A 24,824-nucleotide genomic window follows, 5' to 3' on the forward strand; every position below is an offset into this window, starting at 1 on the left:
TCTCTGCCCTGGGACCAGATGAGACTGAAAAGCCATGAGGAAAATCCTACAAAACAACTTCTGCCCTGAGACCAGGAGAGATTCACCTGCCCTCAGACAACTTCTGCCCTGAGACCAGGAGAAATTCACCTGCCCTCAGACAACTTCTGCCCTGAGACCAGGAGAGATTCACCTGCCCTCAGACAACTTCTGCCCTGAGACCAGGAGGGATTCACCTGCCCTCAGACAACTTCTGCCCTGAGACCAGGAGAGATTCACCTGCCCTCAGGCAACTTCTGCCCTGAGACCAGGAGAGATTCACCTGCCCTCAGACAAAATTGTGGGAAACAATGGTCTCTGCCCTGGGACCAGATGAGACTGAAAAGCCATGAGGAAAATCCTACAAAACAACTTCTGCCCTGAGACCAGGAGAGATTCACCTGCCCTCAGACAACTTCTGCCCTGAGACCAGGAGAGATTCACCTGCCCTCAGACAAAATTGTGGGAAACAATGGTCTCTGCCCTGGGACCAGATGAGACAAAAAAGCCATGAGGAAAATCCTACAAAACAACTTCTGCCCTGAGACCAGGAGAGATTCACCTGCCCTCAGACAACTTCTGCCCTGAGACCAGGAGGGATTCACCTGCCCTGAGACCAGGAGAGATTCACCTGCCCTCAGACAACTTCTGCCCTGAGACCAGGAGAGATTCACCTGCCCTCAGACAAAATTGTGGGAAACAATGGTCTCTGCCCTGGGACCAGATGAGACTGAAAAGCCATGAGGAAAATCCTACAAAACAACTTCTGCCCTGAGACCAGGAGAGATTCACCTGCCCTCAGACAACTTCTGCCCTGAGACCAGGAGAGATTCACCTGCCCTCAGACAAAATTGTGGGAAACAATGGTCTCTGCCCTGGGACCAGATGAGACTAAAAAGCCATGAGGAAAATCCTACAAAACAACTTCTGCCCTGAGACCAGGAGAGATTCACCTGCCCTCAGACAACTTCTGCCCTGAGGCCAGGAGAGATTCACCTGCCCTCAGACAACTTCTGCCCTGAGACCAGGAGAGATTCACCTGCCCTCAGACAAAATTGTGGGAAACAATGGTCTCTGCCCTGGGACCAGATGAGACTGAAAAGCCATGAGGAAAATCCTACAAAACAACTTCTGCCCTGAGACCAGGAGAGTTTCACCTGCCCTCAGATAACTTCTGCCCTGAGACCAGGAGAGATTCACCTGCCCTCAGACAACTTCTGCCCTGAGACCAGGAGAGATTCACCTGCCCTCAGACAAAATTGTGGGAAACAATGGTCTCTGCCCTGGGACCAGATGAGACTAAAAAGCCATGGGGAAAATCCTACAAAACAACTTCTGCCCTGAGACCAGGAGAGATTCACCTGCCCTCAGACAACTTCTGCCCTGAGACCAGGAGGGATTCACCTGCCCTCAGACAACTTCTGCCCTGAGACCAGGAGAGATTCACCTGCCCTCAGACAACTTCTGCCCTGAGACCAGGAGAGATTCACCTGCCCTCAGACAAAATTGTGGGAAACAATGGTCTCTGCCCTGGGACCAGATGAGACTGAAAAGCCATGAGGAAAATCCTACAAAACAACTTCTGCCCTGAGACCAGGAGAGATTCACCTGCCCTCAGACAACTTCTGCCCTGAGACCAGGAGAAATTCACCTGCCCTCAGACAACTTCTGCCCTGAGACCAGGAGAGATTCACCTGCCCTCAGACAACTTCTGCCCTGAGACCAGGAGGGATTCACCTGCCCTCAGACAACTTCTGCCCTGAGACCAGGAGAGATTCACCTGCCCTCAGACAACTTCTGCCCTGAGACCAGGAGAGATTCACCTGCCCTCAGACAAAATTGTGGGAAACAATGGTCTCTGCCCTGGGACCAGATGAGACTGAAAAGCCATGAGGAAAATCCTACAAAACAACTTCTGCCCTGAGACCAGGAGAGATTCACCTGCCCTCAGACAACTTCTGCCCTGAGACCAGGAGAGATTCACCTGCCCTCAGACAAAATTGTGGGAAACAATGGTCTCTGCCCTGGGACCAGATGAGACAAAAAAGCCATGAGGAAAATCCTACAAAACAACTTCTGCCCTGAGACCAGGAGAGATTCACCTGCCCTCAGACAACTTCTGCCCTGAGACCAGGAGGGATTCACCTGCCCTGAGACCAGGAGAGATTCACCTGCCCTCAGACAACTTCTGCCCTGAGACCAGGAGAGATTCACCTGCCCTCAGACAAAATTGTGGGAAACAATGGTCTCTGCCCTGGGACCAGATGAGACTGAAAAGCCATGAGGAAAATCCTACAAAACAACTTCTGCCCTGAGACCAGGAGAGATTCACCTGCCCTCAGACAACTTCTGCCCTGAGACCAGGAGAGATTCACCTGCCCTCAGACAAAATTGTGGGAAACAATGGTCTCTGCCCTGGGACCAGATGAGACTAAAAAGCCATGAGGAAAATCCTACAAAACAACTTCTGCCCTGAGACCAGGAGAGATTCACCTGCCCTCAGACAACTTCTGCCCTGAGGCCAGGAGAGATTCACCTGCCCTCAGACAAAATTGTGGGAAACAATGGTCTCTGCCCTGGGACCAGATGAGACTGAAAAGCCATGAGGAAAATCCTACAAAACAACTTCTGCCCTGAGACCAGGAGAGATTCACCTGCCCTCAGACAACTTCTGCCCTGAGACCAGGAGAAATTCACCTGCCCTCAGACAACTTCTGCCCTGAGACCAGGAGAGATTCACCTGCCCTCAGACAACTTCTGCCCTGAGACCAGGAGGGATTCACCTGCCCTCAGACAACTTCTGCCCTGAGACCAGGAGAGATTCACCTGCCCTAAGACAACTTCTGCCCTGAGACCAGGAGAGATTCACCTGCCCTCAGACAACTTCTGCCCTGAGACCAGGAGGGATTCACCTGCCCTCAGACAACTTCTGCCCTGAGGCCAGGAGAGATTCACCTGCCCTCAGACAAAATTGTGGGAAACAATGGTCTCTGCCCTGGGACCAGACGAGACTGAAAAGCCATGAGGAAAATCCTACAAAACAACTTCTGCCCTGAGACCAGGAGAGATTCACCTGCCCTCAGACAACTTCTGCCCTGAGACCAGGAGAGATTCACCTGCCCTCAGACAACTTCTGCCCTGAGACCAGGAGAGATTCACCTGCCCTCAGACAACATTGTGGGAAACAATGGTCTCTGCCCTGGGACCAGATGAGACTAAAAAGCCATGAGGAAAATCCTACAAAACAACTTCTGCCCTGAGACCAGGAGAGATTCACCTGCCCTCAGACAACTTCTGCCCTGAGGCCAGGAGAGATTCACCTGCCCTCAGACAAAATTGTGGGAAACAATGGTCTCTGCCCTGGGACCAGATGAGACTGAAAAGCCATGAGGAAAATCCTACAAAACAACTTCTGCCCTGAGACCAGGAGAGTTTCACCTGCCCTCAGACAACTTCTGCCCTGAGACCAGGAGAGATTCACCTGCCCTCAGACAACTTCTGCCCTGAGACCAGGAGAGATTCACCTGCCCTCAGACAAAATTGTGGGAAACAATGGTCTCTGCCCTGGGACCAGATGAGACTAAAAAGCCATGAGGAAAATCCTACAAAACAACTTCTGCCCTGAGACCAGGAGAGATTCACCTGCCCTCAGACAACTTCTGCCCTGAGACCAGGAGAGATTCACCTGCCCTCAGACAACTTCTGCCCTGAGGCCAGAAGACATTCACCTGCCCTCAGACAAAATTGTGGGACACAATGGTCTCTGCCCTGGGACCAGATGAGACTGAAAAGCCATGAGGAAAATCCTACAAAACAACTTCTGCCCTGAGACCAGGAGAGTTTCACCTGCCCTCAGACAACCTCTGCCCTGAGGCCAGGAGAGATTCACCTGCCCTCAGACAAAATTGTGGGAAACAATGGTCTCTGCCCTGGGACCAGATGAGACTGAAAAGCCATGAGGAAAATCCTACAAAACAACTTCTGCCCTGAGACCAGGAGAGTTTCAACTGCCCTGAGACAACTTCTGCCCTGAGACCAGGAGAGATTCACCTGCCCTCAGACAACTTCTGCCCTGAGACCAGGAGAGATTCACCTGCCCTCAGACAAAATTGTGGGAAACAATGGTCTCTGCCCTGGGACCAGATGAGACTAAAAAGCCATGGGGAAAATCCTACAAAACAACTTCTGCCCTGAGACCTGGAGAGATTCACCTGCCCTCATACAACTTCTGCCCTGAGACCAGGAGGGATTCACCTGCCCTCAGACAACTTCTGCCCTGAGACCAGGAGAGATTCACCTGCCCTCAGACAACTTCTGCCCTGAGACCAGGAGAGATTCACCTGCCCTCAGACAAAATTGTGGGAAACAATGGTCTCTGCCCTGGGACCAGATGAGACTAAAAAGCCATGGGGAAAATCCTACAAAACAACTTCTGCCCTGAGACCAGGAGAGATTCACCTGCCCTCAGACAACTTCTGCCCTGAGACCAGGAGAGATTCACCTGCCCTCAGACAACTTCTGCCCTGAGACCAGGAGAGATTCACCTGCCCTCAGACAAAATTGTGGGAAACAATGGTCTCTGCCCTGGGACCAGATGAGACTGAAAAGCCATGAGGAAAATCCTACAAAACAACTTCTGCCCTGAGACCAGGAGAGATTCACCTGCCCTCAGACAACTTCTGCCCTGAGACCAGGAGAGATTCACCTGCCCTCAGACAACATTGTGGGAAACAATGGTCTCTGCCCTGGGACCAGATGAGACTAAAAAGCCATGAGGAAAATCCTACAAAACAACTTCTGCCCTGAGACCAGGAGAGATTCACCTGCCCTCAGACAACTTCTGCCCTGAGGCCAGGAGAGATTCACCTGCCCTCAGACAAAATTGTGGGAAACAATGGTCTCTGCTCTGGGACCAGATGAGACTGAAAAGCCATGAGGAAAATCCTACAAAACAACTTCTGCCCTGAGACCAGGAGAGATTCACCTGCCCTCAGACAACTTCTGCCCTGAGGCCAGAAGACATTCACCTGCCCTCAGACAAAATTGTGGGAAACAATGGTCTCTGCCCTGGGACCAGATGAGACTGAAAAGCCATGAGGAAAATCCTACAAAACAACTTCTGCCCTGAGACCAGGAGAGTTTCACCTGCCCTCAGACAACTTCTGCCCTGAGACCAGGAGAGATTCACCTGCCCTCAGACAACTTCTGCCCTGAGACCAGGAGAGATTCACCTGCCCTCAGACAAAATTGTGGGAAACAATGGTCTCTGCCCTGGGACCAGATGAGACTAAAAAGCCATGGGAAAAATCCTACAAAACAACTTCTGCCCTGAGACCTGGAGAGATTCACCTGCCCTCAGACAACTTCTGCCCTGAGACCAGGAGGGATTCACCTGCCCTCAGACAACTTCTGCCCTGAGACCAGGAGAGATTCACCTGCCCTCAGACAAAATTGTGGGAAACAATGGTCTCTGCCCTGGGACCAGATGAGACTGAAAAGCCATGAGGAAAATCCTACAAAACAACTTCTGCCCTGAGACCAGGAGAGATTCACCTGCCGTCAGACAACTTCTGCCCTGAGACCAGGAGAGATTCACCTGCCCTCAGACAACTTCTGCCCTGAGACCAGGAGAGATTCACCTGCCCTCAGACAACATTGTGGGAAACAATGGTCTCTGCCCTGGGACCAGATGAGACTAAAAAGCCATGAGGAAAATCCTACAAAACAACTTCTGCCCTGAGACCAGGAGAGATTCACCTGCCCTCAGACAACTTCTGCCCTGAGGCCAGGAGAGATTCACCTGCCCTCAGACAAAATTGTGGGAAACAATGGTCTCTGCCCTGGGACCAGATGAGACTAAAAAGCCATGGGGAAAATCCTACAAAACAACTTCTGCCCTGAGACCTGGAGAGATTCACCTGCCCTCAGACAACTTCTGCCCTGAGACCAGGAGGGATTCACCTGCCCTCAGACAACTTCTGCCCTGAGACCAGGAGAGATTCACCTGCCCTCAGACAACTTCTGCCCTGAGACCAGGAGAGATTCACCTGCCCTCAGACAAAATTGTGGGAAACAATGGTCTCTGCCCTGGGACCAGATGATACTAAACAGCCATGAGGAAAATCCTACAAAACAACTTCTGCCCTGAGACCAGGAGAGATTCACCTGCCCTCAGACAACTTCTGCCCTGAGACCAGGAGAAATTCACCTGCCCTCAGACAACTTCTGCCCTGAGACCAGGAGAGATTCACCTGCCCTCAGACAACTTCTGCCCTGAGGCCAGGAGAGATTCACCTGCCCTCAGACAAAATTGTGGGAAACAATGGTCTCTGCCCTGGGACCAGATGAGACTGAAAAGCCATGAGGAAAATCCTACAAAACAACTTCTGCCCTGAGACCAGGAGAGTTTCACCTGCCCTCAGACAACTTCTGCCCTGAGACCAGGAGAGATTCACCTGCCCTCAGACAACTTCTGCCCTGAGACCAGGAGAGATTCACCTGCCCTCAGACAAAATTGTGGGAAACAATGGTCTCTGCCCTGGGACCAGATGAGACTAAAAAGCCATGGGGAAAATCCTACAAAACAACTTCTGCCCTGAGACCAGGAGAGATTCACCTGCCCTCAGACAACTTCTGCCCTGAGACCAGGAGGGATTCACCTGCCCTCAGACAACTTCTGCCCTGAGACCAGGAGAGATTCACCTGCCCTCAGACAACTTCTGCCCTGAGACCAGGAGAGATTCACCTGCCCTCAGACAAAATTGTGGGAAACAATGGTCTCTGCCCTGGGACCAGATGAGACTGAAAAGCCATGAGGAAAATCCTACAAAACAACTTCTGCCCTGAGACCAGGAGAGATTCACCTGCCCTCAGACAACTTCTGCCCTGAGACCAGGAGAGATTCACCTGCCCTCAGACAACTTCTGCCCTGAGACCAGGAGAGATTCACCTGCCCTCAGACAACATTGTGGGAAACAATGGTCTCTGCCCTGGGACCAGATGAGACTAAAAAGCCATGAGGAAAATCCTACAAAACAACTTCTGCCCTGAGACCAGGAGAGATTCACCTGCCTTCAGACAACTTCTGCCCTGAGGCCAGGAGAGATTCACCTGCCCTCAGACAAAATTGTGGGAAACAATGGTCTCTGCCCTGGGACCAGATGAGACTGAAAAGCCATGAGGAAAATCCTACAAAACAACTTCTGCCCTGAGACCAGGAGAGTTTCACCTGCCCTGAGACAACTTCTGCCCTGAGACCAGGAGAGATTCACCTGCCCTCAGACAACTTCTGCCCTGAGACCAGCAGAGATTCACCTGCCCTCAGACAAAATTGTGGGAAACAATGGTCTCTGCCCTGGGACCAGATGAGACTAAAAAGCCATGGGGAAAATCCTACAAAACAACTTCTGCCCTGAGACCTGGAGAGATTCACCTGCCCTCAGACAACTTCTGCCCTGAGACCAGGAGGGATTCACCTGCCCTCAGACAACTTCTGCCCTGAGACCAGGAGAGATTCACCTGCCCTCAGACAACTTCTGCCCTGAGACCAGGAGAGATTCACCTGCCCTCAGACAAAATTGTGGGAAACAATGGTCTCTGCCCTGGGACCAGATGATACTAAACAGCCATGAGGAAAATCCTACAAAACAACTTCTGCCCTGAGACCAGGAGAGATTCACCTGCCCTCAGACAACTTCTGCCCTGAGACCAGGAGAAATTCACCTGCCCTCAGACAACTTCTGCCCTGAGACCAGGAGAGATTCACCTGCCCTCAGACAACTTCTGCCCTGAAACCAGGAGGGATTCGCCTGCCCTCATACAACTTTTGCCCTGAGACCAGGAGAGATTCACCTGCCCTCAGACAACTTCTGCCCTGAGACCAGGAGGGATTAACCTGCCCTCAGACAACTTCTGCCCTGAGACCAGGAGAGATTCACCTGCCCTCAGACAACTTCTGCCCTGAGACCAGGAGAGATTCACCTGCCCTCAGACAAAATTGTGGGAAACAATGGTCTCTGCCCTGGGACCAGATGAGACTGAAAAGCCATGAGGAAAATCCTACAAAACAACTTCTGCCCTGAGACCAGGAGAGATTCACCTGCCCTCAGACAACTTCTGCCCTGAGACCAGGAGAGATTCACCTGCCCTCAGACAAAATTGTGGGAAACAATGGTCTCTGCCCTGGGACCAGATGAGACTGAAAAGCCATGAGGAAAATCCTACAAAACAACTTCTGCCCTGAGACCAGGAGAGATTCACCTGCCCTCAGACAACTTCTGCCCTGAGACCAGGAGAGATTCACCTGCCCTCAGACAACTTCTGCCCTGAGACCAGGAGAGATTCACCTGCCCTCAGACAACATTGTGGGAAACAATGGTCTCTGCCCTGGGACCAGATGAGACTAAAAAGCCATGAGGAAAATCCTACAAAACAACTTCTGCCCTGAGACCAGGAGAGATTCACCTGCCTTCAGACAACTTCTGCCCTGAGGCCAGGAGAGATTCACCTGCCCTCAGACAAAATTGTGGGAAACAATGGTCTCTGCCCTGGGACCAGATGAGACTGAAAAGCCATGAGGAAAATCCTACAAAACAACTTCTGCCCTGAGACCAGGAGAGTTTCACCTGCCCTGAGACAACTTCTGCCCTGAGACCAGGAGAGATTCACCTGCCCTCAGACAACTTCTGCCCTGAGACCAGCAGAGATTCACCTGCCCTCAGACAAAATTGTGGGAAACAATGGTCTCTGCCCTGGGACCAGATGAGACTAAAAAGCCATGGGGAAAATCCTACAAAACAACTTCTGCCCTGAGACCTGGAGAGATTCACCTGCCCTCAGACAACTTCTGCCCTGAGACCAGGAGGGATTCACCTGCCCTCAGACAACTTCTGCCCTGAGACCAGGAGAGATTCACCTGCCCTCAGACAACTTCTGCCCTGAGACCAGGAGAGATTCACCTGCCCTCAGACAAAATTGTGGGAAACAATGGTCTCTGCCCTGGGACCAGATGATACTAAACAGCCATGAGGAAAATCCTACAAAACAACTTCTGCCCTGAGACCAGGAGAGATTCACCTGCCCTCAGACAACTTCTGCCCTGAGACCAGGAGAAATTCACCTGCCCTCAGACAACTTCTGCCCTGAGACCAGGAGAGATTCACCTGCCCTCAGACAACTTCTGCCCTGAAACCAGGAGGGATTCGCCTGCCCTCATACAACTTTTGCCCTGAGACCAGGAGAGATTCACCTGCCCTCAGACAACTTCTGCCCTGAGACCAGGAGGGATTAACCTGCCCTCAGACAACTTCTGCCCTGAGACCAGGAGAGATTCACCTGCCCTCAGACAACTTCTGCCCTGAGACCAGGAGAGATTCACCTGCCCTCAGACAAAATTGTGGGAAACAATGGTCTCTGCCCTGGGACCAGATGAGACTGAAAAGCCATGAGGAAAATCCTACAAAACAACTTCTGCCCTGAGACCAGGAGAGATTCACCTGCCCTCAGACAACTTCTGCCCTGAGACCAGGAGAAATTCACCTGCCCTCAGACAACTTCTGCCCTGAGACCAGGAGAGATTCACCTGCCCTCAGACAACTTCTGCCCTGAGACCAGGAGGGATTCACCTGCCCTCAGACAACTTCTGCCCTGAGACCAGGAGAGATTCACCTGCCCTCAGGCAACTTCTGCCCTGAGACCAGGAGAGATTCACCTGCCCTCAGACAAAATTGTGGGAAACAATGGTCTCTGCCCTGGGACCAGATGAGACTGAAAAGCCATGAGGAAAATCCTACAAAACAACTTCTGCCCTGAGACCAGGAGAGATTCACCTGCCCTCAGACAACTTCTGCCCTGAGACCAGGAGAGATTCACCTGCCCTCAGACAAAATTGTGGGAAACAATGGTCTCTGCCCTGGGACCAGATGAGACAAAAAAGCCATGAGGAAAATCCTACAAAACAACTTCTGCCCTGAGACCAGGAGAGATTCACCTGCCCTCAGACAACTTCTGCCCTGAGACCAGGAGGGATTCACCTGCCCTGAGACCAGGAGAGATTCACCTGCCCTCAGACAACTTCTGCCCTGAGACCAGGAGAGATTCACCTGCCCTCAGACAAAATTGTGGGAAACAATGGTCTCTGCCCTGGGACCAGATGAGACTGAAAAGCCATGAGGAAAATCCTACAAAACAACTTCTGCCCTGAGACCAGGAGAGATTCACCTGCCCTCAGACAACTTCTGCCCTGAGACCAGGAGAGATTCACCTGCCCTCAGACAAAATTGTGGGAAACAATGGTCTCTGCCCTGGGACCAGATGAGACTAAAAAGCCATGAGGAAAATCCTACAAAACAACTTCTGCCCTGAGACCAGGAGAGATTCACCTGCCCTCAGACAACTTCTGCCCTGAGGCCAGGAGAGATTCACCTGCCCTCAGACAACTTCTGCCCTGAGACCAGGAGAGATTCACCTGCCCTCAGACAAAATTGTGGGAAACAATGGTCTCTGCCCTGGGACCAGATGAGACTGAAAAGCCATGAGGAAAATCCTACAAAACAACTTCTGCCCTGAGACCAGGAGAGTTTCACCTGCCCTCAGATAACTTCTGCCCTGAGACCAGGAGAGATTCACCTGCCCTCAGACAACTTCTGCCCTGAGACCAGGAGAGATTCACCTGCCCTCAGACAAAATTGTGGGAAACAATGGTCTCTGCCCTGGGACCAGATGAGACTAAAAAGCCATGGGGAAAATCCTACAAAACAACTTCTGCCCTGAGACCAGGAGAGATTCACCTGCCCTCAGACAACTTCTGCCCTGAGACCAGGAGGGATTCACCTGCCCTCAGACAACTTCTGCCCTGAGACCAGGAGAGATTCACCTGCCCTCAGACAACTTCTGCCCTGAGACCAGGAGAGATTCACCTGCCCTCAGACAAAATTGTGGGAAACAATGGTCTCTGCCCTGGGACCAGATGAGACTGAAAAGCCATGAGGAAAATCCCACAAAACAACTTCTGCCCTGAGACCAGGAGAGATTCACCTGCCCTCAGACAACTTCTGCCCTGAGACCAGGAGAAATTCACCTGCCCTCAGACAACTTCTGCCCTGAGACCAGGAGAGATTCACCTGCCCTCAGACAACTTCTGCCCTGAGACCAGGAGGGATTCACCTGCCCTCAGACAACTTCTGCCCTGAGACCAGGAGAGATTCACCTGCCCTCAGACAACTTCTGCCCTGAGACCAGGAGAGATTCACCTGCCCTCAGACAAAATTGTGGGAAACAATGGTCTCTGCCCTGGGACCAGATGAGACTGAAAAGCCATGAGGAAAATCCTACAAAACAACTTCTGCCCTGAGACCAGGAGAGATTCACCTGCCCTCAGACAACTTCTGCCCTGAGACCAGGAGAGATTCACCTGCCCTCAGACAAAATTGTGGGAAACAATGGTCTCTGCCCTGGGACCAGATGAGACAAAAAAGCCATGAGGAAAATCCTACAAAACAACTTCTGCCCTGAGACCAGGAGAGATTCACCTGCCCTCAGACAACTTCTGCCCTGAGACCAGGAGGGATTCACCTGCCCTGAGACCAGGAGAGATTCACCTGCCCTCAGACAACTTCTGCCCTGAGACCAGGAGAGATTCACCTGCCCTCAGACAAAATTGTGGGAAACAATGGTCTCTGCCCTGGGACCAGATGAGACTGAAAAGCCATGAGGAAAATCCTACAAAACAACTTCTGCCCTGAGACCAGGAGAGATTCACCTGCCCTCAGACAACTTCTGCCCTGAGACCAGGAGAGATTCACCTGCCCTCAGACATAATTGTGGGAAACAATGGTCTCTGCCCTGGGACCAGATGAGACTAAAAAGCCATGAGGAAAATCCTACAAAACAACTTCTGCCCTGAGACCAGGAGAGATTCACCTGCCCTCAGACAACTTCTGCCCTGAGGCCAGGAGAGATTCACCTGCCCTCAGACAAAATTGTGGGAAACAATGGTCTCTGCCCTGGGACCAGATGAGACTGAAAAGCCATGAGGAAAATCCTACAAAACAACTTCTGCCCTGAGACCAGGAGAGATTCACCTGCCCTCAGACAAAATTGTGGGAAACAATGGTCTCTGCCCTGGGACCAGATGAGACTGAAAAGCCATGAGGAAAATCCTACAAAACAACTTCTGCCCTGAGACCAGGAGAGATTCACCTGCCCTCAGACAACTTCTGCCCTGAGACCAGGAGAAATTCACCTGCCCTCAGACAACTTCTGCCCTGAGACCAGGAGAGATTCACCTGCCCTCAGACAACTTCTGCCCTGAGACCAGGAGGGATTCACCTGCCCTCAGACAACTTCTGCCCTGAGACCAGGAGAGATTCACCTGCCCTCAGACAACTTCTGCCCTGAGACCAGGAGAGATTCACCTGCCCTCAGACAAAATTGTGGGAAACAATGGTCTCTGCCCTGGGACCAGATGAGACTGAAAAGCCATGAGGAAAATCCTACAAAACAACTTCTGCCCTGAGACCAGGAGAGATTCACCTGCCCTCAGACAACTTCTGCCCTGAGACCAGGAGAGATTCACCTGCCCTCAGACAAAATTGTGGGAAACAATGGTCTCTGCCCTGGGACCAGATGAGACAAAAAAGCCATGAGGAAAATCCTACAAAACAACTTCTGCCCTGAGACCAGGAGAGATTCACCTGCCCTCAGACAACTTCTGCCCTGAGACCAGGAGGGATTCACCTGCCCTCAGACAACTTCTGCCCTGAGACCAGGAGAGATTCACCTGCCCTCAGACAAAATTGTGGGAAACAATGGTCTCTGCCCTGGGACCAGATGAGACTGAAAAGCCATGAGGAAAATCCTACAAAACAACTTCTGCCCTGAGACCAGGAGAGATTCACCTGCCCTCAGACAACTTCTGCCCTGAGACCAGGAGAGATTCACCTGCCCTCAGACAAAATTGTGGGAAACAATGGTCTCTGCCCTGGGACCAGATGAGACTAAAAAGCCATGAGGAAAATCCTACAAAACAACTTCTGCCCTGAGACCAGGAGAGATTCACCTGCCCTCAGACAACTTCTGCCCTGAGGCCAGGAGAGATTCACCTGCCCTCAGACAAAATTGTGGGAAACAATGGTCTCTGCCCTGGGACCAGATGAGACTGAAAAGCCATGAGGAAAATCCTACAAAACAACTTCTGCCCTGAGACCAGGAGAGTTTCACCTGCCCTCAGACAACTTCTGCCCTGAGACCAGTAGAGATTCACCTGCCCTCAGACAACTTCTGCCCTGAGACCAGGAGAGATTCACCTGCCCTCAGACAAAATTGTGGGAAACAATGGTCTCTGCCCTGGGACCAGATGAGACTAAAAAGCCAAGGGGAAAATCCTACAAAACAACTTCTGCCCTGAGACCTGGAGAGATTCACCTGCCCTCAGACAACTTCTGCCCTGAGACCAGGAGGGATTCACCTGCCCTCAGACAACTTCTGCCCTGAGACCAGGAGAGATTCACCTGCCCTCAGACAAAATTGTGGGAAACAATGGTCTCTGCCCTGGGACCAGATGATACTAAACAGCCATGAGGAAAATCCTACAAAACAACTTCTGCCCTGAGACCAGGAGAGATTCACCTGCCCTCAGACAACTTCTGCCCTGAGACCAGGAGAGATTCACCTGCCCTCAGACAAAATTGTGGGAAACAATGGTCTCTGCCCTGGGACCAGATGAGACTGAAAAGCCATGAGGAAAATCCTACAAAACAACTTCTGCCCTGAGACCAGGAGAGTTTCACCTGCCCTCAGACAACTTCTGCCCTGAGACCAGGAGAGATTCACCTGCCCTCAGACAACTTCTGCCCTGAGACCAGGAGAGATTCACCTGCCCTCAGACAAAATTGTGGGAAACAATGGTCTCTGCCCTGGGACCAGATGAGACTAAAAAGCCATGAGGAAAATCCTACAAAACAACTTCTGCCCTGAGACCAGGAGAGATTCACCTGCCCTCAGACAACTTCTGCCCTGAGACCAGGAGAGATTCACCTGCCCTCAGACAACTTCTGCCCTGAGGCCAGAAGACATTCACCTGCCCTCAGACAAAATTGTGGGACACAATGGTCTCTGCCCTGGGACCAGATGAGACTGAAAAGCCATGAGGAAAATCCTACAAAACAACTTCTGCCCTGAGACCAGGAGAGTTTCACCTGCCCTCAGACAACTTCTGCCCTGAGACCAGGAGAGATTCACCTGCCCTCAGACAACTTCTGCCCTGAGACCAGGAGAGATTCACCTGCCCTCAGACAAAATTGTGGGAAACAATGGTCTCTGCCCTGGGACCAGATGAGACTAAAAAGCCATGGGAAAAATCCTACAAAACAACTTCTGCCCTGAGACCTGGAGAGATTCACCTGCCCTCAGACAACTTCTGCCCTGAGACCAGGAGGGATTCACCTGCCCTCAGACAACTTCTGCCCTGAGACCAGGAGAGATTCACCTGCCCTCAGACAAAATTGTGGGAAACAATGGTCTCTGCCCTGGGACCAGATGAGACTGAAAAGCCATGAGGAAAATCCTACAAAACAACTTCTGCCCTGAGACCAGGAGAGATTCCCCTGCCGTCAGACAACTTCTGCCCTGAGACCAGGAGAGATTCACCTGCCCTCAGACAACTTCTGCCCTGAGACCAGGAGAGATTCACCTGCCCTCAGACAACATTGTGGGAAACAATGGTCTCTGCCCTGGGACCAGATGAGACTAAAAAGCCATGAGGAAAATCCTACAAAACAACTTCTGCCCTGAGACCAGGAGAGATTCACCTGCCCTCAGACAACTTCTGCCCTGAGGCCAGGAGAGATTCACCTGCCCTCAGACAAAATTGTGGGAAACAATGGTCTCTGCCCTGGGACCAGATGAGACTGAAAAGCCATGAGGAAAATCCTACAAAACAACTTCTGCCCTGAGACCAGGAGAGTTTCAACTGCCCTGAGACAACTTCTGCCCTGAGACCAGGAGAGATTCACCTGCCCTCAGACAACTTCTGCCCTGAGACCAGGAGAGATTCACCTGCCCTCAGACAAAATTGTGGGAAACAATGGTCTCTGCCCTGGGACCAGATGAGACTAAAAAGCCATGGGGAAAATCCTACAAAACAACTTCTGCCCTGAGACCTGGAGAGATTCACCTGCCCTCAGACAACTTCTGCCCTGAGACCAGGAGGGATTCACCTGCCCTCAGACAACTTCTGCCCTGAGACCAGGAGAGATTCACCTGCCCTCAGACAACTTCTGCCCTGAGACCAGGAGAGATTCACCTGCCCTCAGACAAAATTGTGGGAAACAATGGTCTCTGCCCTGGGACCAGATGATACTAAACAGCCATGAGGAAAATCCTACAAAACAACTTCTGCCCTGAGACCAGGAGAGATTCACCTGCCCTCAGACAACTTCTGCCCTGAGACCAGGAGGGATTCACCTGCCCTCAGACAACTTCTGCCCTGAGACCAGGAGAGATTCACCTGCCCTCAGACAAAATTGTGGGAAACAATGGTCTCTGCCCTGGGACCAGATGAGACTGAAAAGCCATGAGGAAAATCCTACAAAACAACTTCTGCCCTGAGACCAGGAGGGATTCACCTGCCCTCAGACAACTTCTGCCCTGAGACCAGGAGAGATTCACCTGCCCTCAGACAACTTCTGCCCTGAGACCAGGAGAGATTCACCTGCCCTCAGACAAAATTGTGGGAAACAATGGTCTCTGCCCTGGGACCAGATGAGACTAAAAAGCCATGAGGAAAATCCTACAAAACAACTTCTGCCCTGAGACCAGGAGAGATTCACCTGCCCTCAGACAACTTCTGCCCTGAGGCCAGGAGAGATTCACCTGCCCTCAGACAAAATTGTGGGAAACAATGGTCTCTGCCCTGGGACCAGACAAGACTGAAAAGCCATGAGGAAAATCCTACAAAACAACTTCTGCCCTGAGACCAGGAGAGATTCACCTGCCCTCAGACAACTTCTGCCCTGAGACCAGGAGAGATTCACCTGCCCTCAGACAACTTCTGCCCTGAGACCAGGAGAGATTCACCTGCCCTCAGACAACATTGTGGGAAACAATGGTCTCTGCCCTGGGACCAGATGAGACTAAAAAGCCATGAGGAAAATCCTACAAAACAACTTCTGCCCTGAGACCAGGAGAGATTCACCTGCCCTCAGACAACTTCTGCCCTGAGGCCAGGAGGGATTCACCTGCCCTCAGACAAAATTGTGGGAAACAATGGTCTCTGCCCTGGGACCAGATGAGACTGAAAAGCCATGAGGAAAATCCTACAAAACAACTTCTGCCCTGAGACCAGGAGAGTTTCACCTGCCCTCAGACAACTTCTGCCCTGAGACCAGGAGAGATTCACCTGCCCTCAGACAACTTCTGCCCTGAGACCAGGAGAGATTCACCTGCCCTCAGACAAAATTGTGGGAAACAATGGTCTCTGCCCTGGGACCAGATGAGACTAAAAAGCCATGGGGAAAATCCTACAAAACAACTTCTGCCCTGAGACCAGGAGAGATTCACCTGCCCTCAGACAACTTCTGCCCTGAGACCAGGAGGGATTCACCTGCCCTCAGACAACTTCTGCCCTGAGACCAGGAGAGATTCACCTGCCCTCAGACAACTTCTGCCCTGAGACCAGGAGAGATTCACCTGCCCTCAGACAAAATTGTGGGAAACAATGGTCTCTGCCCTGGGACCAGATGAGACTGAAAAGCCATGAGGAAAATCTTACAAAACAACTTCTGCCCTGAGACCAGGAGAGATTCACCTGCCCTCAGACAACTTCTGCCCTGAGACCAGGAGAGATTCACCTGCCCTCAGACAACTTCTGCCCTGAGACCAGGAGAGATTCACCTGCCCTCAGACATCATTGTGGGAAACAATGGTCTCTGCCCTGGGACCAGATGAGACTAAAAAGCCATGAGGATAATCCTACAAAACAACTTCTGCCCTGAGACCAGGAGAGATTCACCTGCCCTCAGACAACTTCTGCCCTGAGGCCAGGAGAGATTCACCTGCCCTCAGACAAAATTGTGGGAAACAATGGTCTCTGCCCTGGGACCAGATGAGACTGAAAAGCCATGAGGAAAATCCTACAAAACAACTTCTGCCCTGAGACCAGGAGAGATTCACCTGCCCTCAGACAACTTCTGCCCTGAGGCCAGAAGAGATTCACCTGCCCTCAGACAAAATTGTGGGAAACAATGGTCTCTGCCCTGGGACCAGATGAGACTGAAAAGCCATGAGGAAAATCCTACAAAACAACTTCTGCCCTGAGACCAGGAGAGTTTCACCTGCCCTCAGACAACTTCTGCCCTGAGACCAGGAGAGATTCACCTGCCCTCAGACAACTTCTGCCCTGAGACCAGGAGAGATTCACCTGCCCTCAGACAAAATTGTGGGAAACAATGGTCTCTGCCCTGGGACCAGATGAGACTAAAAAGCCATGGGGAAAATCCTACAAAACAACTTCTGCCCTGAGACCTGGAGAGATTCACCTGCCCTCAGACAACTTCTGCCCTGAGACCAGGAGGGATTCACCTGCCCTCAGACAACTTCTGCCCTGAGACCAGGAGAGATTCACCTGCCCTCAGACAACTTCTGCCCTGAGACCAGGAGAGATTCACCTGCCCTCAGACAAAATTGTGGGAAACAATGGTCTCTGCCCTGGGACCAGATGAGACTGAAAAGCCATGAGGAAAATCTTACAAAACAACTTCTGCCCTGAGACCAGGAGAGATTCACCTGCCCTGAGACAACTTCTGCCCTGAGACCAGGAGAGATTCACCTGCCCTCAGACAACTTCTGCCCTGAGACCAGGAGAGATTCACCTGCCCTCAGACAACATTGTGGGAAACAATGGTCTCTGCCCTGGGACCAGATGAGACTAAAAAGCCATGAGGATAATCCTACAAAACAACTTCTGCCCTGAGACCAGGAGAGATTCACCTGCCCTCAGACAACTTCTGCCCTGAGGCCAGGAGAGATTCACCTGCCCTCAGACAAAATTGTGGGAAACAATGGTCTCTGCCCTGGGACCAGATGAGACTGAAAAGCCATGAGGAAAATCCTACAAAACAACTTCTGCCCTGAGACCAGGAGAGATTCACCTGCCCTCAGACAACTTCTGCCCTGAGGCCAGAAGAGATTCACCTGCCCTCAGACAAAATTGTGGGAAACAATGGTCTCTGCCCTGGGACCAGATGAGACTGAAAAGCCATGAGGAAAATCCTACAAAACAACTTCTGCCCTGAGACCAGGAGAGTTTCACCTGCCCTCAGACAACTTCTGCCCTGAGACCAGGAGAGATTCACCTGCCCTCAGACAACTTCTGCCCTGAGACCAGGAGAGATTCACCTGCCCTCAGACAAAATTGTGGGAAACAATGGTCTCTGCCCTGGGACCAGATGAGACTAAAAAGCCATGGGGAAAATCCTACAAAACAACTTCTGCCCTGAGACCTGGAGAGATTCACCTGCCCTCAGACAACTTCTGCCCTGAGACCAGGAGGAATTCACCTGCCCTCAGACAACTTCTGCCCTGAGACCAGGAGAGATTCACCTGCCCTCAGACAACTTCTGCCCTGAGACCAGGAGAGATTCACCTGCCCTCAGACAAAATTGTGGGAAACAATGGTCTCTGCCCTGGGACCAGATGAGACTGAAAAGCCATGAGGAAAATCCTACAAAACAACTTCTGCCCTGAGACCAGGAGAGATTCACCTGCCCTCAGACAACTTCTGCCCTGAGACCAGGAGAGATTCACCTGCCCTCAGACAAAATTGTGGGAAACAATGGTCTCTGCCCTGGGACCAGATGAGACTAAAAAGCCATGAGGAAAATCCTACAAAACAACTTCTGCCCTGAGACCAGGAGAGATTCACCTGCCCTCAGACAACTTCTGCCCTGAGACCAGGAGGGATTCACCTGCCCTGAGACCAGGAGAGATTCACCTGCCCTCAGACAACTTCTGCCCTGAGACCAGGAGAGATTCACCTGCCCTCAGACAAAATTGTGGGAAACAATGGTCTCTGCCCTGGGACCAGATGAGACTAAAAAGCCATGAGGAAAATCCTACAAAACAACTTCTGCCCTGAGACCAGGAGAGTTTCACCTGCCCTCAGACAACTTCTGCCCTGAGACCAGGAGAGATTCACCTGCCCTCAGACAACTTCTGCCCTGAGACCAGGAGAGATTCACCTGCCCTCAGACAAAATTGTGGGAAACAATGGTCTCTGCCCTGGGACCAGATGAGACTAAAAAGCCATGGGGAAAATCCTACAAAACAACTTCTGCCCTGAGACCTGGAGAGATTCACCTGCCCTCAGACAACTTCTGCCCTGAGACCAGGAGGGATTCACCTGCCCTCAGACAACTTCTGCCCTGAGACCAGGAGAGATTCACCTGCCCTCAGACAACTTCTGCCCTGAGACCAGGAGAGATTCACCTGCCCTCAGACAAAATTGTGGGAAACAATGGTCTCTGCCCTGGGACCAGATGAGACTAAAAAGCCATGAGGAAAATCCTACAAAACAACTTCTGCCCTGAGACCAGGAGAGATTCACCTGCCCTCAGACAACTTCTGCCCTGAGACCAGGAGGGATTCACCTGCCCTGAGACCAGGAGAGATTCACCTGCCCTCAGACAACTTCTGCCCTGAGACCAGGAGAGATTCACCTGCCCTCAGACAAAATTGTGGGAAACAATGGTCTCTGCCCTGGGACCAGATGAGACTGAAAAGCCATGAGGAAAATCCTACAAAACAACTTCTGCCCTGAGACCAGGAGAGATTCACCTGCCCTCAGACAACTTCTGCCCTGAGACCAGGAGAGATTCACCTGCCCTCAGACAAAATTGTGGGAAACAATGGTCTCTGCCCTGGGACCAGATGAGACTGAAAAGCCATGAGGAAAATCCTACAAAACAACTTCTGCCCTGAGACCAGGAGAGATTCACCTGCCCTCAGACAACTTCTGCCCTGAGACCAGGAGAGATTCACCTGCCCTCAGACAACTTCTGCCCTGAGACCAGGAGAGATTCACCTGCCCTCAGACAAAATTGTGGGAAACAATGGTCTCTGCCCTGGGACCAGATGAGACTAAAAAGCCATGAGGAAAATCCTACAAAACAACTTCTGCCCTGAGACCAGGAGAGATTCACCTGCCCTCAGACAACTTCTGCCCTGAGGCCAGGAGAGATTCACCTGCCCTCAGACAAAATTGTGGGAAACAATGGTCTCTGCCCTGGGACCAGACAAGACTGAAAAGCCATGAGGAAAATCCTACAAAACAACTTCTGCCCTGAGACCAGGAGAGATTCACCTGCCCTCAGACAACTTCTGCCCTGAGGCCAGAAGAGATTCACCTGCCCTCAGACAAAATTGTGGGAAACAATGGTCTCTGCCCTGGGACCAGATGAGACTGAAAAGCCATGAGGAAAATCCTACAAAACAACTTCTGCCCTGAGACCAGGAGAGATTCACCTGCCCTCAGACAACTTCTGCCCTGAGACCAGGAGGGATTCACCTGCCCTCAGACAACTTCTGCCCTGAGACCAGGAGAGATTCACCTGCCCTCAGACAAAATTGTGGGAAACAATGGTCTCTGCCCTGGGACCAGATGAGACTAAAAAGCCATGGGGAAAATCCTACAAAACAACTTCTGCCCTGAGACCAGGAGAGATTCACCTGCCCTCAGACAACTTCTGCCCTGAGACCAGGAGGGATTCACCTGCCCTCAGACAACTTCTGCCCTGAGACCAGGAGAGATTCACCTGCCCTCAGACAACTTCTGCCCTGAGGCCAGGAGAGATTCACCTGCCCTCAGACAAAATTGTGGGAAACAATGGTCTCTGCCCTGGGACCAGATGAGACTGAAAAGCCATGAGGAAAATCCTACAAAACAACTTCTGCCCTGAGACCAGGAGAGTTTCACCTGCCCTCAGACAACTTCTGCCCTGAGACCAGGAGAGATTCACCTGCCCTCAGACAACTTCTGCCCTGAGACCAGGAGAGATTCACCTGCCCTCAGACAAAATTGTGGGAAACAATGGTCTCTGCCCTGGGACCAGATGAGACTAAAAAGCCATGGGGAAAATCCTACAAAACAACTTCTGCCCTGAGACCAGGAGAGATTCACCTGCCCTCAGACAACTTCTGCCCTGAGACCAGGAGGGATTCACCTGCCCTCAGACAACTTCTGCCCTGAGACCAGGAGAGATTCACCTGCCCTCAGACAAAATTGTGGGAAACAATGGTCTCTGCCCTGGGACCAGATGAGACTGAAAAGCCATGAGGAAAATCCTACAAAACAACTTCTGCCCTGAGACCAGGAGGGATTCACCTGCCCTCAGACAACTTCTGCCCTGAGACCAGGAGAGATTCACCTGCCCTCAGACAAAATTGTGGGAAACAATGGTCTCTGCCCTGGGACCAGATGAGACTGAAAAGCCATATGGAAAATCCTACAAAACAACTTCTGCCCTGAGACCAGGAGAGTTTCACCTGCCCTCAGACAACTTCTGCCCTGAGACCAGGAGAGATTCACCTGCCCTCAGACAACTTCTGCCCTGAGACCAGGAGAGATTCACCTGCCCTCAGACAAAATTGTGGGAAACAATGGTCTCTGCCCTGGGACCAGATGAGACTAAAAAGCCATGGGAAAAATCCTACAAAACAACTTCTGCCCTGAGACCTGGAGAGATTCACCTGCCCTCAGACAACTTCTGCCCTGAGACCAGGAGGGATTCACCTGCCCTCAGACAACTTCTGCCCTGAGGCCAGGAGAGATTCACCTGCCCTCAGACAAAATTGTGGGAAACAATGGTCTCTGCCCTGGGACCAGATGAGACTGAAAAGCCATGAGGAAAATCCTACAAAACAACTTCTGCCCTGAGACCAGGAGAGATTCACCTGCCGTCAGACAACTTCTGCCCTGAGACCAGGAGAGATTCACCTGCCCTCAGACAACTTCTGCCCTGAGACCAGGAGAGATTCACCTGCCCTCAGACAACATTGTGGGAAACAATGGTCTCTGCCCTGGGACCAGATGAGACTAAAAAGCCATGAGGAAAATCCTACAAAACAACTTCTGCCCTGAGACCAGGAGAGATTCACCTGCCCTCAGACAACTTCTGCCCTGAGGCCAGGAGAGATTCACCTGCCCTCAGACAAAATTGTGGGAAACAATGGTCTCTGCCCTGGGACCAGATGAGACTGAAAAGCCATGAGGAAAATCCTACAAAACAACTTCTGCCCTGAGACCAGGAGAGTTTCAACTGCCCTGAGACAACTTCTGCCCTGAGACCAGGAGAGATTCACCTGCCCTCAGACAACTTCTGCCCTGAGACCAGGAGAGATTCACCTGCCCTCAGACAAAATTGTGGGAAACAATGGTCTCTGCCCTGGGACCAGATGAGACTAAAAAGCCATGGGAAAAATCCTACAAAACAACTTCTGCCCTGAGACCTGGAGAGATTCACCTGCCCTCAGACAACTTCTGCCCTGAGACCAGGAGGGATTCACCTGCCCTCAGACAACTTCTGCCCTGAGGCCAGGAGAGATTCACCTGCCCTCAGACAAAATTGTGGGAAACAATGGTCTCTGCCCTGGGACCAGATGAGACTGAAAAGCCATGAGGAAAATCCTACAAAACAACTTCTGCCCTGAGACCAGGAGAGATTCACCTGCCGTCAGACAACTTCTGCCCTGAGACCAGGAGAGATTCACCTGCCCTCAGACAACTTCTGCCCTGAGACCAGGAGAGATTCACCTGCCCTCAGACAACATTGTGGGAAACAATGGTCTCTGCCCTGGGACCAGATGAGACTAAAAAGCCATGAGGAAAATCCTACAAAACAACTTCTGCCCTGAGACCAGGAGAGATTCACCTGCCCTCAGACAACTTCTGCCCTGAGGCCAGGAGAGATTCACCTGCCCTCAGACAAAATTGTGGGAAACAATGGTCTCTGCCCTGGGACCAGATGAGACTGAAAAGCCATGAGGAAAATCCTACAAAACAACTTCTGCCCTGAGACCAGGAGAGTTTCAACTGCCCTGAGACAACTTCTGCCCTGAGACCAGGAGAGATTCACCTGCCCTCAGACAACTTCTGCCCTGAGACCAGGAGAGATTCACCTGCCCTCAGACAAAATTGTGGGAAACAATGGTCTCTGCCCTGGGACCAGATGAGACTAAAAAGCCATGGGGAAAATCCTACAAAACAACTTCTGCCCTGAGACCTGGAGAGATTCACCTGCCCTCATACAACTTCTGCCCTGAGACCAGGAGGGATTCACCTGCCCTCAGACAACTTCTGCCCTGAGACCAGGAGAGATTCACCTGCCCTCAGACAACTTCTGCCCTGAGACCAGGAGAGATTCACCTGCCCTCAGACAAAATTGTGGGAAACAATGGTCTCTGCCCTGGGACCAGATGATACTAAACAGCCATGAGGAAAATCCTACAAAACAACTTCTGCCCTGAGACCAGGAGAGATTCACCTGCCCTCAGACAACTTCTGCCCTGAGACCAGGAGAAATTCACCTGCCCTCAGACAACTTCTGCCCTGAGACCAGGAGAGATTCACCTGCCCTCAGACAAAATTGTGGGAAACAATGGTCTCTGCCCTGGGACCAGATGAGACTAAAAAGCCATGGGGAAAATCCTACAAAACAACTTCTGCCCTGAGACCAGGAGAGATTCACCTGCCCTCAGACAACTTCTGCCCTGAGACCAGGAGAGATTCACCTGCCCTCAGACAACTTCTGCCCTGAGACCAGGAGAGATTCACCTGCCCTCAGACAAAATTGTGGGAAACAATGGTCTCTGCCCTGGGACCAGATGAGACTGAAAAGCCATGAGGAAAATCCTACAAAACAACTTCTGCCCTGAGACCAGGAGAGATTCACCTGCCCTCAGACAACTTCTGCCCTGAGACCAGGAGAGATTCACCTGCCCTCAGACAACATTGTGGGAAACAATGGTCTCTGCCCTGGGACCAGATGAGACTAAAAAGCCATGAGGAAAATCCTACAAAACAACTTCTGCCCTGAGACCAGGAGAGATTCACCTGCCCTCAGACAACTTCTGCCCTGAGGCCAGGAGAGATTCACCTGCCCTCAGACAAAATTGTGGGAAACAATGGTCTCTGCTCTGGGACCAGATGAGACTGAAAAGCCATGAGGAAAATCCTACAAAACAACTTCTGCCCTGAGACCAGGAGAGATTCACCTGCCCTCAGACAACTTCTGCCCTGAGGCCAGAAGACATTCACCTGCCCTCAGACAAAATTGTGGGAAACAATGGTCTCTGCCCTGGGACCAGATGAGACTGAAAAGCCATGAGGAAAATCCTACAAAACAACTTCTGCCCTGAGACCAGGAGAGTTTCACCTGCCCTCAGACAACTTCTGCCCTGAGACCAGGAGAGATTCACCTGCCCTCAGACAACTTCTGCCCTGAGACCAGGAGAGATTCACCTGCCCTCAGACAAAATTGTGGGAAACAATGGTCTCTGCCCTGGGACCAGATGAGACTAAAAAGCCATGGGAAAAATCCTACAAAACAACTTCTGCCCTGAGACCTGGAGAGATTCACCTGCCCTCAGACAACTTCTGCCCTGAGACCAGGAGGGATTCACCTGCCCTCAGACAACTTCTGCCCTGAGACCAGGAGAGATTCACCTGCCCTCAGACAAAATTGTGGGAAACAATGGTCTCTGCCCTGGGACCAGATGAGACTGAAAAGCCATGAGGAAAATCCTACAAAACAACT

Source organism: Pagrus pagrus (assembly GCF_965226575.1).
Source record: "Pagrus pagrus genome assembly, chromosome: 11".
Taxonomy (NCBI): domain Eukaryota; kingdom Metazoa; phylum Chordata; class Actinopteri; order Spariformes; family Sparidae; genus Pagrus; species Pagrus pagrus.